The sequence below is a fragment of the Numida meleagris genome, chromosome 2 (genome assembly GCF_002078875.1).
Source record: "Numida meleagris isolate 19003 breed g44 Domestic line chromosome 2, NumMel1.0, whole genome shotgun sequence".
Classification (NCBI taxonomy): Eukaryota; Metazoa; Chordata; class Aves; order Galliformes; family Numididae; genus Numida; species Numida meleagris.
Genome location: NC_034410.1, coordinates 73526295 through 73543248, shown reverse-complemented (window position 1 = coordinate 73543248; position 16954 = coordinate 73526295).

Sequence of the window (16954 nt, the reverse complement as noted above, 5' to 3'; positions counted from 1 at the left end):
AGGCTGAGGCATGTTCTTCACAAATATTCTGGATTTCCTGTGTGAGGAAAGAAGGTAAAGTGACAACATTACCAATAGGTATTGTGACAACAAAGGAAGCAGTGATGTATCTTCATAGAATCACTGCCCCCTGTTTCTGTGGCAGCCACTTTATCCACACCCAGCAGTGAATAGCTGCTGATATGTAAATTATCTCTGATAACTACAACCAACTGTCTTCCCCTTCTGTGTCAGTAAGCCTCAGACTCGGTGTTGCTTAAAAAAACTCCTTCCAGCTGTCTATATGAATTTAAAAGACAGCATAGAAAGCTGAACTTGAGCATTTTGTGAAGTCATACGGGCAGACAGCCCGAGACAATAGCTCAGCTAAGTGTGATGCAGTCAGTTTTCTCCTTGGGTCTGAGACAGCTCAGGGTGGATTTTCCCGCTGAACTAAATGGGAGTCTTACCGCTTCCAAAGGAGTCTTTGGAAAGTTCCTCCTTTCAGCTAATGCAAACAAAAATTCTCAGCACTTTCTATGTATAGACACAAATGAAAATATTCTGAATAACTACACAGGAGCCTATTGGCTTAATCCAGTGAGATTGCTATAAAAATGGAACATGTGCTAGCATTCAGCTAATCCCAGAGAGTTGCTTTTTTTGCAGTGGGGAGATGGGGACTTCAGTATGCCCAAATACTGGCTCAGAGAAAGCTGAGAAAAACAGCACAAATGCCTAGGTTGGGAAAAAAGGGCTGAAAAAAAAAAAAAAAGTAGTATTTTCTGCCCAAACACAGTGTGGTCTTGAGGACTCCCCATTGAAAAATAGAGGTGGTTAATTTACCACGTGAGCCAGAGGAAATTCTAGTTTCCCGTAGACTAAACATTTAAATATATTTCTGAGACATTTCAGTGACTTTTAATTGGTGAAATTTTATATAAGCTTTGCTATACAAATACATATTAATTAAATACACATGCACAGAAATATAAGAAAATTCAGAGAATGCCCTCTCTTGCAACAAAGTACTTCTTTCAAGCTCAACCAAATTCAAATCATCTATTTCCATTTTGGAAAGAGCTTTTAATAAAAAACAGAAGAAGAGGAAGAGAAAACGACTAAACTATTTCCAGAGAAAATATATTTTCAAATGTGAGGACATGAATCAATGTACATGCATTTTCAAAGTTTAATTCTACTTCTGTGCACTTCAGGAATTGCTAGGAAAATTATGTTCTAGACACAGAGGGAAAAACAGCATCATTTGTCAGTTTGATATGAGGATGTTCCTGAAAATCATTTATTTCCATTTCATAATGTGGTTTCCAACTTCAGTTACATCTGCACCTTCTGAGGATGCTATAATGACAGAGAAGTCAGAGGAAATGTTTAGAGCTACCGGATCTACCTTGGTCCAAGGCATTTGAATATTCAGCTGCCTATCAGCTTGGAATTGACATGTCCCAGAAGAATCTTGAAGGTAAAAGCAGTCCTGGTCTGTGCATGCAACAGCTTTGCTGTCCTCTGCTCCATTGTTTCATAATGCTTGAAGAGATTCTCAGTTTGTCAAAGGTAACATTTGTGCAAGAAATTCGTGCTGTGTTTTCATCATATTTTGTCTTGTGTAGGTTGTTTCTTATTATACTTCGCTCCTCTGAAATTGAATACATTATGCTTGTATATTACTGCAGTTAAGGCCATTATATTTTCTTGAAAAAACAAATTCACCTTGTGCTTGATGAGGATTCCATATGTAAAGTTACACTGTTCAGATGATAGAGACACATAAATACACACTTCTTGTACTCTGCAGGTAAAGATTTCTTCTATCCTGGGCTAGAAAGGGAAAATACAGATAACAAGTCAGACTTCACTGTTGGACTACCAACATTTAGAAGAAAATACTGTAATTTGGCTCCTTATATGTTGAAGGCAACTTAATACCAGTTTGATTAAATGCCCATCATGTTCTCTGTCTTTGAGCTTGTGAAGGATTTTAAGTTATTATGTCAGCTTCCCTGCAAGGAGCATGGCTTGCTACTTCTCTGGCCCTTCTGGATTAAGATTTCATGAATTCCAAGCTCCTTTGAGCTTGTTTCTTTCCATTGGAAGGAATTCAGGCTTCTAAAGTTTCACTGCCCTTCTACAAATAGATTATACAGAACCTGCAGTAACTTGTTCAATTTTCATTTCTATTTTCATGATTTCCTATGAACTCATAATATCTACAGTTCAATATAGTACCTGCTTGCTTTGAAGGATCATCATTGAACATGCCTTACATACAAGAACCCATCACCATATTTCCAAGAACAAATATTTCCAAATAGCATACGATTTTCGCAGAATTGCCAGCGATTCACTACTTCTGCAACTTTGACTGCTGAAAATTAGCACAGGAGTAGTGAATGAGGTTATGCCTTCTACATTTGCTGAAGATGTATCTCACTGCACAGCAACGTGAAACTTGTTGAAGACATACCCATTTTATGTTCTTACTAATTAATTATATGTTCTATACCAACATATTTTTGTCACTGTTTCCTTTTTGAGTTTGCTTGAAAAGCTGTAGGGTCTGTGGAACATGAACAGAAAACACAGAGTTTGAAGGGGTTCTCAGCTAGTTGCTTTGTAGATGAATATGAGCCGAACACAAAGACTTTTCAAGAAATGTGCATTAAAACCTTTGTTTCCAGTATGAAAATAACAGCATGTTCTGGACCAAGTCTCCTTCCAGAAATTAAACAGCAAGTTACAAAATAGGCTGGTTCTCAAGCATTTTGGAATAACATTTCCAGATTTTTGTGGTGAAAGCATAACCTTTGAAACTGTTACTTCACAAACAAATGGCAAACTCTGTCCTCTTTCACACAAACACAATACTTGATTGCATCTGTAAAAACTGCCCCCAAAGCATTTCCTTTGGCTGTGAGGAATGCTGACTATTCATTAAATGAGACAGAGAAAGAAGTTTTTTGGCCCTATGAACTTCTGAAGCTCTGGGGTCTAACAGCTGCTTATCTTGTGAATAGTATTTCCTGTTTAGTGTCCTTCCAGCCTATTTGTTCATCAGAAACACAACAAACGTCAACAAAAATAACATGTTACGTTCCAATTATTTAAATGCAATTGAGAAATCTTGGATGTTTTATGCTTCCCAAATAGGTTCCTGTGCTATTAGTGGGTGTACTATTGTGGCCCTATTCAGATCTCATCTAGCTCTCGTGACTGTCAGTTGAAGTGAAATTATAAATATGTTGAGCGCTTAATTATTAATAGCATGTTCTTATATTGTGCAATCCATTTCCATATCTGTACTAGCAATTGCTATAGGAAAAATTAAGTATGTTTTATTATGAGAGAATGGCTCTTTTTCTGCAACGACAGTCAAATTCTGATTCACTTATCAGCTAATAAGCTGTTATTTAATTGAGTTAATAGGGTAAATAATTTATAGTTTATCTAATAAGCAGTGATTTTGGCTGATGAATTAAGATGTCTTCAAATCCCTCTCTCCTCTGTGGAAAGCTGCCCTGCTTCTAGAGTTATCTCTCTCAGTTATACCAGCTATAGTATCAGTGGAGGATCTCTGGAGTAATACATTTTTGGGAAGAAATGCACCAAATATTCAGTGGCCAAGAACCTGGGTCCTACAAACTATGCTCTACGGCCTTCATTCGTTCAAGAAATACAAGATAGGAACTGCTATTTACTTCCTGTGTATGGAGGATTGCATGGGCAGGACAATGATTTTCCAGGAGTCTCAGTGCAAGATAAGGTAGAGTGAGACTGGTTATAACAAGAACCCGGGGCAGACAGACAGTATTCATCTGTGCATCTTCTGTAGTCATACCAAAACTGGGAATTAGAATTAGCTGTCATGTCCTGCGCTAGGAGCATAGGTCCACTGCTCATCCTGGTGGGTAGCCTGGGATGATTGAATTTTTTTAAATATGTTTTTGGCCCAACTTGCCTAAGACTAAAATAGGAAACATATTATAGATATATATATATAGTATCAGATTCCAGAGATGAAATTTTGAATCAGTAGTTGATATTTGTGTGGAACTTAAGGATAAACATGCTACTTTATTCACAAGTTCACTCAGATTGCAAATAGTTGAAATGAGTCATTCCTTTTCCAGTCAAAAATAGTCCTGATGAGATTCTGCTTGATTTCTGGTTGATTAATGAGCAGGAACTTGCTGCCTTCTGGTAATGCCATTTCTAGCAGTGCCTGCTGCATTGAGCTGCACTGATCTACTCTCTCCAGTGCACTTGTCACCAAGATTAGATCATTTGTGCGGCTCACCAGTTTCCACTGGAGTGGGACACAAGTGCAGCAGACAGTGCTGATCTGCTTATACCCCAGGAAGTAACCTGAAAGCAATGTTTATCTAAAGAGAACTAAATACATGACAAATCATTTATTTTGCTTGAGACCCTACAGGAGAGCACTCACACGCTAAAGAAAGCCAAGAGCGTAGCAAAACCACCCACCATTCAGGACTTGGAACTACATTGTCCTCCCTTGACAGAATAGAGCATGGGTGTCCAACCTTTTGGCTTCCCGGGCTGCATTTAGTGAACAGAAATTGTCTTGGGCCACGTATACGTAGGTTGCTCCAAAAGTAATAGCTCCTATTTATTTCCATGGAAACAACAACAGATACAAAGAGCATAATAACACTATTTGATAGAGAAAAATCATTAGATATGCATTTTTGCCAGTGATGAAAAAGAGCCTGCATGGTGCACTCATAACAATCCAACCCACTGTTACCACTGCTGAAACACACCACCCACTGCCTCACTGTGCTCACATTCACTGTTTGGTCTCAGTAACAATTAAGAAAGAATCAGTGAATGTCAGTGGGTGCAATTTTTTCTGCATGGAAGAATTTGATGACACACCTTTGCTTCATATGCACTTCCATGTCAGGTGCCATTCTATCAGACTGCTCCTCTGCTGCCGTGCATCACATGGCAACAAAATGTAATGGAATGTTGGTGGGAAGGTTCAACCTCTACTTCCATACCACCAACATCTGCCTCTGACGTTATGGGCCAAGGCAATAAAACAGGAGGCATTACTTTTGGAGCAGCCCTTGCAAGATATACAATATTTTGATATATCAGTAACAAAACATTTTTAATTTTAAACATTTTTCTAAAACATTAAAGAGGAACAAAAACATAAAACTAGTGGGATGTTTGAGCTTGTTTTTGTGAAACTAACACATCGGTCTGATTTGATGACAGTGGTTGCAATTCTTAGTGAGGTCTCAAGGTGTTCATTGATTTTTGATGAAATTTTACTCTTTCTGTACTTCATCCTTGACAGCAATTGTTCAAGATGTCTGTACATTTTGAAACACGGAGCTCTGTGAGCAATCGGAGTTATTGTAACAAGTGGAAACTTGTTTCCCTGATCCCTGTGGCTGATGTTCAGTGTCTACCACACGTTATGCTACATGTGCACACAGCAACTGCAAAACATGTGTGTAGTAAAATCACACCATCCAACATCTGTGCAGTTCATCTGGCCTCATTCATGTGAAATTTTGATTTAGTATGTACATGTGCCACAAGAAAGACATTCTCAATATGCCCTTCGTAACTTTTTGCCTCATGGTTCCTCACTCTACCTAAAGATGTGGGCAGTGTCCAAAGTTTTTTCCTAAAACCAAAGCATTCATAATGCTTATGCAAGCATTATCTAACATCCCCAGCGTGCAAGCTCACATTGCAACCTTTTCCTAGAGTGATGCAAAAATTGAATCCTTCTACAAAATAGGTCACTTCCTTAATGGACCCACGCACATTTTTCACGTAAGATCTCTATCACTGTTGGGTAAAGCTGCCCAGTAGGTTTAGAGCCGTGGATGAGGTGGAGGGAAGTATTGGAAATGCTGCATTTTCCATGCAAACTTTAATGTGTGCAGAGCATCAGCAGTGACACAGACAATGTTGTCCTGTACCCTAGAGTCCAGAAAGCTGTTTTTATTGTCCCTGTATGAGTTCTTGGGCTTGCCATTGAATAGCACGCACAGAAAACCTGCATTCTCCACAGCTGTCATTCACCCAAAGATTGAGACAATAGTTCCAAGTCATCTAAAATGTATCTTTATTGACATTAGTGATTCTTGTCTGCTCAGGGAAGATGTGCTTTTTCACACAAATATTTGAACATTTTCTACAAGGATGCTGCGTTCTTTTTTGTGGTACTGAGGAAACTGGATGGCGTTCAAGACTGTGTCATCGCAAATTCAAGGGAGATCCAGAAGCCACATACTCCATGACTTGGAGTTTATTGCATAAATAAAAGTATAATTTTCCATGCTTGTAGCTGAAACATACTTTAAACTAGCTTCTTTTGAAATATAACGAAAGCCACATGTGTGCTAACCTGAAAGTGGCTCAAGGGTATCTGGATTCCCTCTCAGAAGCTCTACAGTCCAAAACTACTAAACTTCCCATGTAAGGGGGGATAGTTAGCCCTTCCAAAGGATGTTTTGCCCTTTTTGAGTGCATAGCAATGCACTGGGTTATGAAGAACTGATTCGTTTTGTTCATTAGCATTTCAAACGCATTTAGCAGGGCTGAAGCTCTACATAAGTTTGCTGTGAGCTGTATTGCTATATATATATATGGCCATTACCCATATAAAATAAAATACAATAGGAAATGAGATATATTTACATTTTATTAAGAATTTTTGGAGTTAAAGGAACATGCTCACTACTTGGAAGTTCAGAGCAACGGTTTTTCTGCTCTCCCTCAACCTAAACAGTCCTGTGTGCAATACAGATGTAGCATCCCAGTGCAGGCAAAGTCTTTGCTGTTCTACACCACTCCTGTATTTTCCATGAGTGCAAATGCCTGTGTAGGCAGAAAACTGAATTTGGGTGTTGGGAGTTGTCTGGTGGTTCATTTCACATCCTGATCTGTGCTTTCACAGAATCATAGAATGGCTTGGGCTGGAAGGGACCTCAAGGATCATCAATAGACATAAAGACTGGGCACACTGAGTGAGGATCTTTGATTCTCATATAATATGAGCTCCTGGTGAACAGTCACAGTAGCCTGTGGCCAGGAATTGTACAAAAGGTGTTTAATTAAGGACAAGCAGAGAAGAGGAGGAGGGCTCCTGAAGAATCTGCCTTGTCCTTCAGTATAAACCTGGGTGATGTGCTCATTAAGCACGTACCTGGGTCAAGATTAGAAGGCAGAGGTACAGTGAGGAGGATCTGTAAGAGTGCCCAGCCAGGAGGACACAGTGGATGAGGCCTTCTAGAAACAAGTAAAGATTTTCTGTTTTTAGACTCGTCCCCATGTGGTTTCAACCCACTAGACATTGACAACATAGCATTTTGCAAGAAATCAAGGAAAATCCTCGGTAGTGATGGTGATAATTTCCTAACATAGAAACGTTAGGGCTGCCCATAGATAATGCTCTATTGCTCACAGTGAATTTCTAGTGGAAAGTGTAGTCACTGCTGGCAGCTTGGGTTGCAGTAACTACAGGATGAATGAGCTCAGGTTCTCAAGGATGCTTGGGAGGTAAAGCAGCAGGGTTAGCACTCTGGATTTCAGGAGAGCAGACTTCTAGGTTTATTTTTAGGGAATTGTTAGGCAGAGTGCCCTGGGAAGCAGCCATTAAGGGAAAGAGTGCCCAGGAAAGCTGGCTAATTTTTAAAGAAAACTTTTTGAGAGCTCAGGAACAAACCATCCCATTGTGCAGGAAGACTGGGAATTTTGGCAGAAGGTTTGCTTGACTAAGCCAGGAGCTTGTCAATGAACTAAAATACACTCCAAAAAAAGGAGTGTACATGAGGGGTAAAAAAGAGAGCCCATGAAATAACAGTAAAACAATATTGCTCAGCATAAGGACAAATGCAGTAAGGATGAAGTCAGGATGGTCAAAAGATAAGGTGGGGCTGGAGCTACCACTGCCTAGGGACACAGAGGGTAATGAGAATTCACAAGTATGTTTGCTGGAGAAGGAAGTTTGGGAAAAACTTCCCCCAAAAAAATGTAGTCAGTGGATGAACGAGAACACGGTGTAGTAAAAAGCATGAAAATGGCTGAAGTACTCAAGTTTTGGTTTTTTTTTCTTCAACCTTCACAGACAAATTCAGCTCCTAGAACTCAGTATGGACCAGCACAAATCAAGAAGGAAGGGGAGTAGCAACAGTTTAGGTTCTACCTAGCAAAGCTGGAAGTATTCAGTCCATGGGAAGAGATGGGTGTTGAGAGTTAGCTGATGCGATTGACTTGCCTCTGCCTATGAAAAAGGCAGGAGAGGCTGCTGAGAAGCATGTTCTCTAGTTATCTGCAAACCCCCACAGGAAAAGCAGGTAATGAGAACTATTCAGCACAGACATACAAAGAGCAAGCTGTCCTTGGTGAAATGGATTACCTTCTCTGGCAAAATGGTTATGCAGGCAATGGGAAAGTGGTGAGTATAACATACATGGATTTTAATAAAGCATTTGACACCATTTCCTATCATATCCCAAAGCTCACTCAAAAGCTAAGGAAGTTTGGGCTTGAGAAACAGACAGCTGAGCAGAACAGAAATTGGGGCTCCAAGGGTAGAAATTGATGTCTTGAGGTCTGACTGGTAGGGAGTGGAGTCCCTTGGGGATCAACATTTTGTAATAGTAGTATTTGTATAGTCCAGTGTTTCATTTGCATGACGTGGCAGCATGCATCCTCCACAAATCATCCTACAGATGATGCTAAATCAGGGTGAGGAACAGACACAACAAATAGCAGAATTTTAGCTCACAGTGACCTCAGAAACTTGAGGACTGGGACAACAGAAAACCCATGGGACTCAGTAGGAAGATGTGCAGCTGGGGCAGAACAACCCCATGCACCAGAACTGGCTGCAAAGTGGTTGTCAGAGCAGCAGCCCTACTGGAAAAGACCCAAGTGCTACAGTAGATGTCAAGTGGATGTCAGTGGTGTGCTCCCACCCTGAAAAAATAAACTCATGGTTTACTGTAGGGGTATTCATGCCAGCAGAATGAGGGAGGTTATTTTGTTTTGACCTGTTGCTGAGGGGGCAAAAGTTGATTTCTGTGCTCACTTATGGGAACTCTCCAACTCACCTTTTGAAGAGGATGATAAAATCTGGACAAAGGCCTGTGGAAAGCTGTAAAGATGTCTGGGGACACAGAGCATAAGAGCTATAAGGAGAAGCTATGTGAGCACAGTTTATTTAGCCTGGAAAAAAAGAGGCTGACAGGAGATTGAACAGCAGCCTATGACTACACAGACGAGAGTTACAGAGATGACAGGGCCAGATTTCTCTTCACAGTTCCAAACAAAAAGCGGACAGGAGTAATGAATGTAAGTTGTGACTTGGAAGGTTCATGTTAGACATTAGGAATACATTTTCACTGAGATGGTATTGCAGCACTGCAGGAAGGTATGAGAGACACTGTAGATTTTCCAACCTCAGAAGTTTTCAAGACAACTTGATGAAGCCATGGTGGGCCTAATTTAGTATTAATTACTGCCTTTTTTAAGAAGAAAATTGGACTATAGGCCTCCCAAAGTTCTCTCAAAAAGGCACTCCCTGCAAAACTACCCTCTTGTGGACTCAATATTCCTGTTTTTTACTGATTAACAGAGGTAAATCTAGTTCTGTTTTTTTTTGGTACAGGAAGGCTGAAAGAAGTGGAGGTAAACACTGAGCATCTTTCATGTAGCTCATAGCATCAGGTATGTGTTGTATCAACTAAAAGTGTCTTTGCAGTTTATGTTGAAAGCAGCTTTAAGAATGTGGATGGTTACAGGAAACAGGAGCAGAAGACAACCGTCCTTCATGCTTCCCATTTCTTTACACAGTCGGAGCATTTGGTGGCTCTTGAGAATAAATTACTACATTGCTATGAAATAAATTGCTAGCTATGGGTTAGTTCCTCTTTAAGAAGAGTTTGTGCTGTAGCTGGTAACTTTGGCAAAGGTTTTCAAAACTATGCTATAGAAAAGGTGTTTTTCTATAGAAAACCCTGTTTTTCAACACAGTCGCCACCATTAGCTATGCATTTTTGCCAGCCATGAACAAGAGCCTGCATATCACGCTCAAAATGGGGGCAACAGCACTCAGAATATTTATACTCCTTGTCTGCTAAACACTTTTACTCCCACTATATGGATCTGGTTCATCCTTACAATTTTTGTGATCCTTACACTGCAACAGGAGTCTAGCCAGCACTGTGGTCCTACCAATCTATTTGATTTGGCAAAGACCTACAATGCAGAGGTGTCAGTTTGCTTTAAATGTTTCTGTCCTTCTAAGCCAACATTGCAGCAAGACAGAACACACAGATGGAAATCATATGAAAGACCAAAAAGCAAGGAGACCGTGGCAATTTTGTGTTTTGATTATGACTTGATTTTACTTACATCACAAATTTCTGCAGTTTTCTTGCACAATCCCTTCACTTTGGTGAAATACAGTATGAACCCCTACCATAGCTCTTCTGAGTACTGCAGCTTGTCTGGCTAAGAAACCAAAGGGATGGTATGGAAGGGAGGAAAGGGGAGGATGAGAAGGGAGAATACAAAAAAGAGTGGAAGCATCTCCTAAATTCTAAAACATTCACTTGCAACTGTTTTGTACTATGCCATTGCTGGGTTTACTTTCACAGAATAATGAAATAGCTATTTGAAAGCCCTTCTGCTGGTGTGGTGGCTTTTGTTATTTGCAACAAAAGCTATTTAGTAATTTCTCTTGTAGTCTTTGCATATTGGTATCTCAGTTTCAGGCTTATGGAGCTCACAGAATTCAGGATGCACTTACTAAAGCCTGACTTACCACCAGCTGTGGTATTAGACTTGTTTTCCAGAGTGGTGAATTAAACACACATTTGGTGAGTACAAAATAGCAGCTATCCTGTACTATGACCTTTGCTGATCAGCAGTAACCCATATGCCTCTTCATAGGAGTCCTATGGGACATTTGGGATGTCCCAGCTGTAATGTCGCACCATGGGCTGCTGGTCACAACTCTTCTGTAAGGGGCAAGAGACTTTGACTGTTTTAGGAACTGGGATGTTCCAGAGGCCCTGGAGCATGCCCAGAAAAGGGAAAGGAAGCAGGTGAAGAGCCTCTAGTACAAGCCTAATGGGGAGCAGCTGAGGGAACTGTGATTGTTTAGTCTGGATAAGAGGGGGGGTCAAGGGAAACTGTATTGCTCGCTACAACTCCCTGAGAGGAGGTTCTGGTGAGGTGGGGCTTGGCTTCTTCTCCCAGGTAACCAATGATAGGATGAGAGGGAACGGCCTCAAGTTGCACCGGGGAGGTTCAGGTTGGATATTAGGAAACATTTCTTCTCAGAAAGAGTGGTGAGGCATTGGGCTGCCCAGGGAGGTGGTGGAGTCACCGTCCCCAGAAGTATTCAAGAAACATGGAGATGTGGCACTGAGGGACATGGTTAGTGGGCAGTATTGGTGGGGATAGGTTGACAGTTGGTCTAGATGTTCTTAGTGGCCTTTTCCAACCCCAATGATTCTATGACTTGGGAACGACTCCTTACGCAAAGTTACAACTCCCCAGTCAAGCAGGCTGCTTGTCCTGGGAGCTGTGAGTCATCCCTACTGGCAATGGAGCTTCAATTAGTGATTTTGATGTGAAAAAGAGTATGTTCTGCTTGTCCCACTGGAAGGTTATTCCTCAAACGTTTGAGCTCACTAAATCGAAACCAGAGATGCTTTTTTCACAACTAGATATCAGTTGTTACTGCAATCAACCGATACTCACTGAAGGACAGATTGGTGGTGAGGTGACAGTAGCAGCCTGTGCCCGTCCCCAAGGCTGTCAGCTATCTCTGAACAAATATGAACTGCTGGATAAGTAAAGCAGTGCCTGACTCCATTGCATGAAGTCATCTAGTTTCACCAGTCAGTGACCTGCAGGCAATAAGGCAAGAGGTGTCTGACACTTCTGTGCTGGAGCACAACTTGTTATCAGCTTCTGGATCACCACAGATCTCACTGGCCTTTATCTTTTTCTTTCTAAGTTTTTCAGTAAAGCTTGAATCATTCTCTGTATGTAAGCATTTGATTTATGCACTGTAACAGCCCTGATCTGGCCATATGTCAGGGATCTCTTGAGGTCCTTCCCAACCTCTGCAGTTCTGTGATTCTGTGATATGTCCCCATATGATCTTTTATTAGCATTAGCCACAAAATTCACCCAATAAAGGCAAAAGGTATAACTTGGCTGCAGACCCTCTGTCATTCAGCCATGAACAGCTGGTAGCGCACATTACAAAGCTTATTTAAAGCTCCAGCACTCTCACACTCTGATACTGAAACTCGGTTGGGCACGTAAAAATACAAAAATAAAAATATCAGAGTAGTGTAGTGTTTCAAAGAAGCGTTCAGGAAGCAGACAGCATGTCTTGCTCCAACACAGAGAATCCTGTGGCTAAATCTGTGGTACATGCCTTGAGAACGTGCCCAGTTCTGGTATGGAAGGACAGGTCATCGAAGTGCAGCCACAGAGCGTACCTACATTGCCTGGTCCGAAGCACCGGGTCCCTTCTGCTGCTAACACTTCCATTTCAAAGGAATCGTCATCACTGACTGTAGCTTGGAAGCAGTTGAGTGTTGTGAGCTCAATGGCTCATGCTATTGACATGTCCGGTGGTCTGCTGAGGAGTAATGGTTTTGAGGTATGAGTGCTATCTGGCTCTTATTTTCTGAGAGAGCCACTTCTGTCCAAATGTTTACAAATACTAACAGTTTTAACCACCTCAGATGTACTTATAGAATTTGACTCTCACAAGGCATCTGCAGCTTGTGCTTAGCACAAGCAGTGAGGCACAAGAGGCAGACAGCTTTAAACTTACTGCCACGAAGTGAAAGGCATACAGGGACTAAGAAACATGGCTGTGCAGGACCAAAGCTGCTGTAGTGCATGCAGGTTTAAACTCCCTTCTGTGACAAGAACAGGGCTGCCAGGAAGCATCTGTGACAACCTGGATGCCAGAAACTGCTCCACAACGGAGGAGGACTCAAAGCTAAGGGTGACAAGAGGTGAACCAGGTCTAGGGTCTGTCCACAAGGTCTGGCTGGAAGCAGCAGAAGATGAAGTCAGAGAAAGGGCTGGGAACAAACAGCTATGGCATTGCTGGGGAACGGACTGATGACCCAGCCTGAGCTGAAAAGAGGCCCTGGGCAGGGCTAGGGAGGCAAGCAGGGACAGCGTGGGCAATGTGTCCCCTAGGGCCTTGACCCTCTACTTGCAGCCAGTGGCTCCTTCCCCAGGCAGGAGTCCAGCTTTCATTTCAAACAGAACATGTCCAGTCAGTAACATACCTAAGTCATCCTCAGCACAGAGATTAGACACCAAGTTCTGGAGCAGAGCTTTTCTTTGCTCAATGTATTTAGCATCTGTAGCAATCAGAAAGATTGACACAATGGAAAAGGCATTACAAAATAGGTGGAAGGAGCAGCACAATAGAAAGGTGCTAGAAAGGAAGGGAAGAAGATCACTCACCCGTATCAGAAGATTCTGAGCTCCCAGGGAAAAGCTTCCACTAAGGAGGGATCTCCAGAAAGAGATCCTTCCTCAGGGGCAGTCAGCCTCTAAATGAGGCCTAAGAGGGGTGGTGCCAGGTTTCCAGTCATACAGGTGAATTGCCTTCACCTGTGCTCCCAGGGCTGACTGGGTCTTTCCTCCAGGTGCTCAATCACTGGTTCAGGCCGTGACTCAGCAGTTCCCATATAGCATCCTTTTCCATGCACCCGACTTCTTCTACTTCATGAGTACCCAACAGTGCATTGTAGCTGTCACACTGGTGCATTCAGCCAGTGTGATTTGATTACTGACATTCTGAGTGAGAACAGAAGAAATATTGCACAAAGAAGCCAATTCTGGTCACTATTGTGACACTGATATACTCACTGTAGCTGTGAAATGAAAGATGTTTTTTGGCCATAGAAGCCAAACAGAGAAGCCCTGATTCAGCTGTTGCTGCAGTGAAAAGTGCGCATGAAAGTGGAGAACAGGCTTCAAGATCTGACTTATAGATGGTCATGGAGGGGTCTGGAACACGTAAGTCATAAGGGATGCACACTTGCTTCTTTTGTCCATAAGCAGCTCCAAGGCTTGAGGGTAATTGGGGTAGGAGACAAAAATAACCCAGATAAGCACAAATAAATGGTACTGTCAGAACAGCAACTATATCCATCTTTGGGAAAACTTGCACACGGACTTCTGAGGAGGAGGGAAGCCTCTTAAATCGATGGCTGGAGCAGGACCTCCTGGGAAGCACATGTGCTCCACATTACGGGCTGAGCCGGAGCCAGGAACACTGGGGTAAGGCAGGCTTCAGGGCCCGCACGTCCCACCTGGCTGCGGGTAGGGAGTGCCTCTTTCTGTGCTGCATGCAGCAATGCCCAGGCCAGCAGGGCCAGGCGGAGCAGTGCCTGCCACTACAGAGCTTTGGGCTGGTGTTAAAACTGTTACCAGAGGCTTTCAGCTGTCTTCACTTCCGGACTTACATTTGGATTGAGATGTGCCAGTTGTGGTTTATCAGCGTTGTTATTTTATGCTTTTTTTTTTGTGTCAAAGCTGTTTATTTCACAGGCTCTGCCTGCAAATCTGTGAAACAAAACCTTGTGTCGTGTCTCCCTATACTGCTGCAATCAGCTTTCAGCTACACGCTGTTGGGAGCTGCACTCCTAAGATGAACGATACCCACTGCTACCAGAAAGGGCTGCCTATGCCTCGTGCCAGCACCTGTCATCTTCTCCGGAAAAAAAGCTGCCGTAACCAGGAGGATCAGCAGGGGATTAGACTCGAATTGCATTTTAAACGCTCGTTAAAAACTTACCATAAACGAGCGACACTCTTATGAAATTAAAAAACTGCATCGCACAGTAAAATAAAACCCGCTGTTACGCACATGCCTATCGAGCAAATGGGCTCCGGAAAAACCCTCCGCAGGTGAAGCCGAGCTTCTCCCTTCCCCTCTCGACACGGGGAAGTTGGACTGCGCGGAAAGTGAGCGCGGCGCTCCCTCCCGCGGTGCCCGTGCGAAACGCAGCAGCGGGAGGAGCCGGGCCGCTCAGGCGGCTCCGGGAGCGGCGGTGGCTCCGGGTTTGCTCTCGTTGTGATGGCAGCGAGAGGAGGGAGCGCTTTCTCTCCTGGGCTGGTCGTGAAAGAACAGTGCCGATGGGGTTTTCAGAGTGGGTTTTTTTTTTTTTTTTTGTCAGCGCTCTTGTTTCCTAGAGCACAATGGGGAAGCGATGCTTTCCAGGAGCAGATGCTCCCTGCTGAGGCTCGGGGAGCGGTGGGTGCGGGGAGCGGGGTGTGCGCATCTGGGTTCGTGCCGTGGGGATGGGAGGTGAGGGGCGGTGGCCCCGTGTCACACCGAGCGCACTGCAAGGAGCTGTCGGTCAGAACCTGCTGCGTCCGGATGAAAGAGTCGGGGGATGCTCGGGTTGGGTTTGTTCCCCGGTGGTAAAGATGGAAATGTGACAATCGGTGCCGCCTGGGAGTCAGGGGGGGCTGAAAGGCTGCAGGGAGAGAGAGGTGATGAGAGGTGGCGGGGCTGGGTGAGAGGAGAAGGCTGGGGTTTGCCGTAGTGGCACCGTGGGTTCGGGACACGCAGCTGTGCCACGCGAGAAGACCGCGACAGAGCTACGCGGCCAGAGCTCTCCATCCTTTGTCAGATGTTCCGTGCTTTCCCCCCCTTCCTGATACCGACCTCCTCCTTCATTCCTTGCACACGGGAGGAGAAGCTGCTGATACCCCACACCTTTCCGGTTAGGATAAAGGAATGTCCGAAGGCCGCTTTAAATCCCCGTAGTTTAGTGGGGAAATATTGGTGATAGGTGGACAGTTGGACTGGATGATCTTGGAGGTCTTTTCCAACGTTGGTGGCTCTACGATTCTACGATTTGGGGACCCACATTTGTCTAAATTCAAGGTCAGGCTGGACGGGGCTCTGAGCGACCTGATCTATCGGTGCATGTCCCTGTTCCTCACAGAGGGGTCGGTCTAGAGGACCTTTAAGGGTCCCTTCCAACTCAAACGATTCTCTGATTCTGTGCAATCGATCACGTTCACAGGGTGTGTGAGATACGTTCATGCAGCAAAAGGACCGAAGGGAGCATTGGATGAGTTCTGCATTTGGGCTGTGTGCAATTCAGAGATCGCCGAACCCGCATGTCGCTGTTCCCAGAGGAAACCCCATGTCCCGGAGCCCACGGCCCCGCAGCACAGGAGCACCGCCCGCTTCCCCCCCCGCCTCTGCCGCATTGTTCCACGCCGCTCTCATGGCAGTGGGGCGATGGCACGGCCCCGCCCGCCGGAGCCGGCACGCCTCGGGGCGCTGCTGCCTTTTTTTTTGGTGTGTGTGTGCGCGTCTCCCGTTTCTTCTTTCCTCGATTACCCAACGTCACTCGGCGGAGCACGGGCAGGTGTGGCACACTGCAGGGCAGCGATGCAAAAAAAAAAAACAAGGTTTCGTAACTCCTTTTAATCCCCACCAAGGTTTTTGGAAACTATTTGTGAAAAAAAAAAAAAAAAAAAAAAAAAAAAAAACCACAAAAAAAAGCGCCCCCAAATAAAAATAATTAAAAAAATTTAAAAACATAAAAAGGGATAAAAAGGGCGTGCCGAACCGCACCGCACCGCAAAGCAGCGCAGCGCAGGCGGTGCCGCCCCGACGCCGAGCAGGGGGCGCCCCAGCTCCGCGCATCGCCATACGGGCGGGGGACCGGGGGGGTTAGCGAGGGCGTGTGGGGGGAGCGGTGCGGAGATGCTGCGGTCCCGGGGAGGCTGGGGGCAGCGCACCTCGAGCCTCGGAGAGCTCCGTGCCCCGATACCCGGGCTGCTTCCCTCTGCGTCCTGTCTTTTGTTCTACGGCACACAACCTCTTGTATGGGCTCTCCCTGGAGGGGGGGNCCCGCCGCGGCTCCCAGCTCCGTAGGGGCGGGAG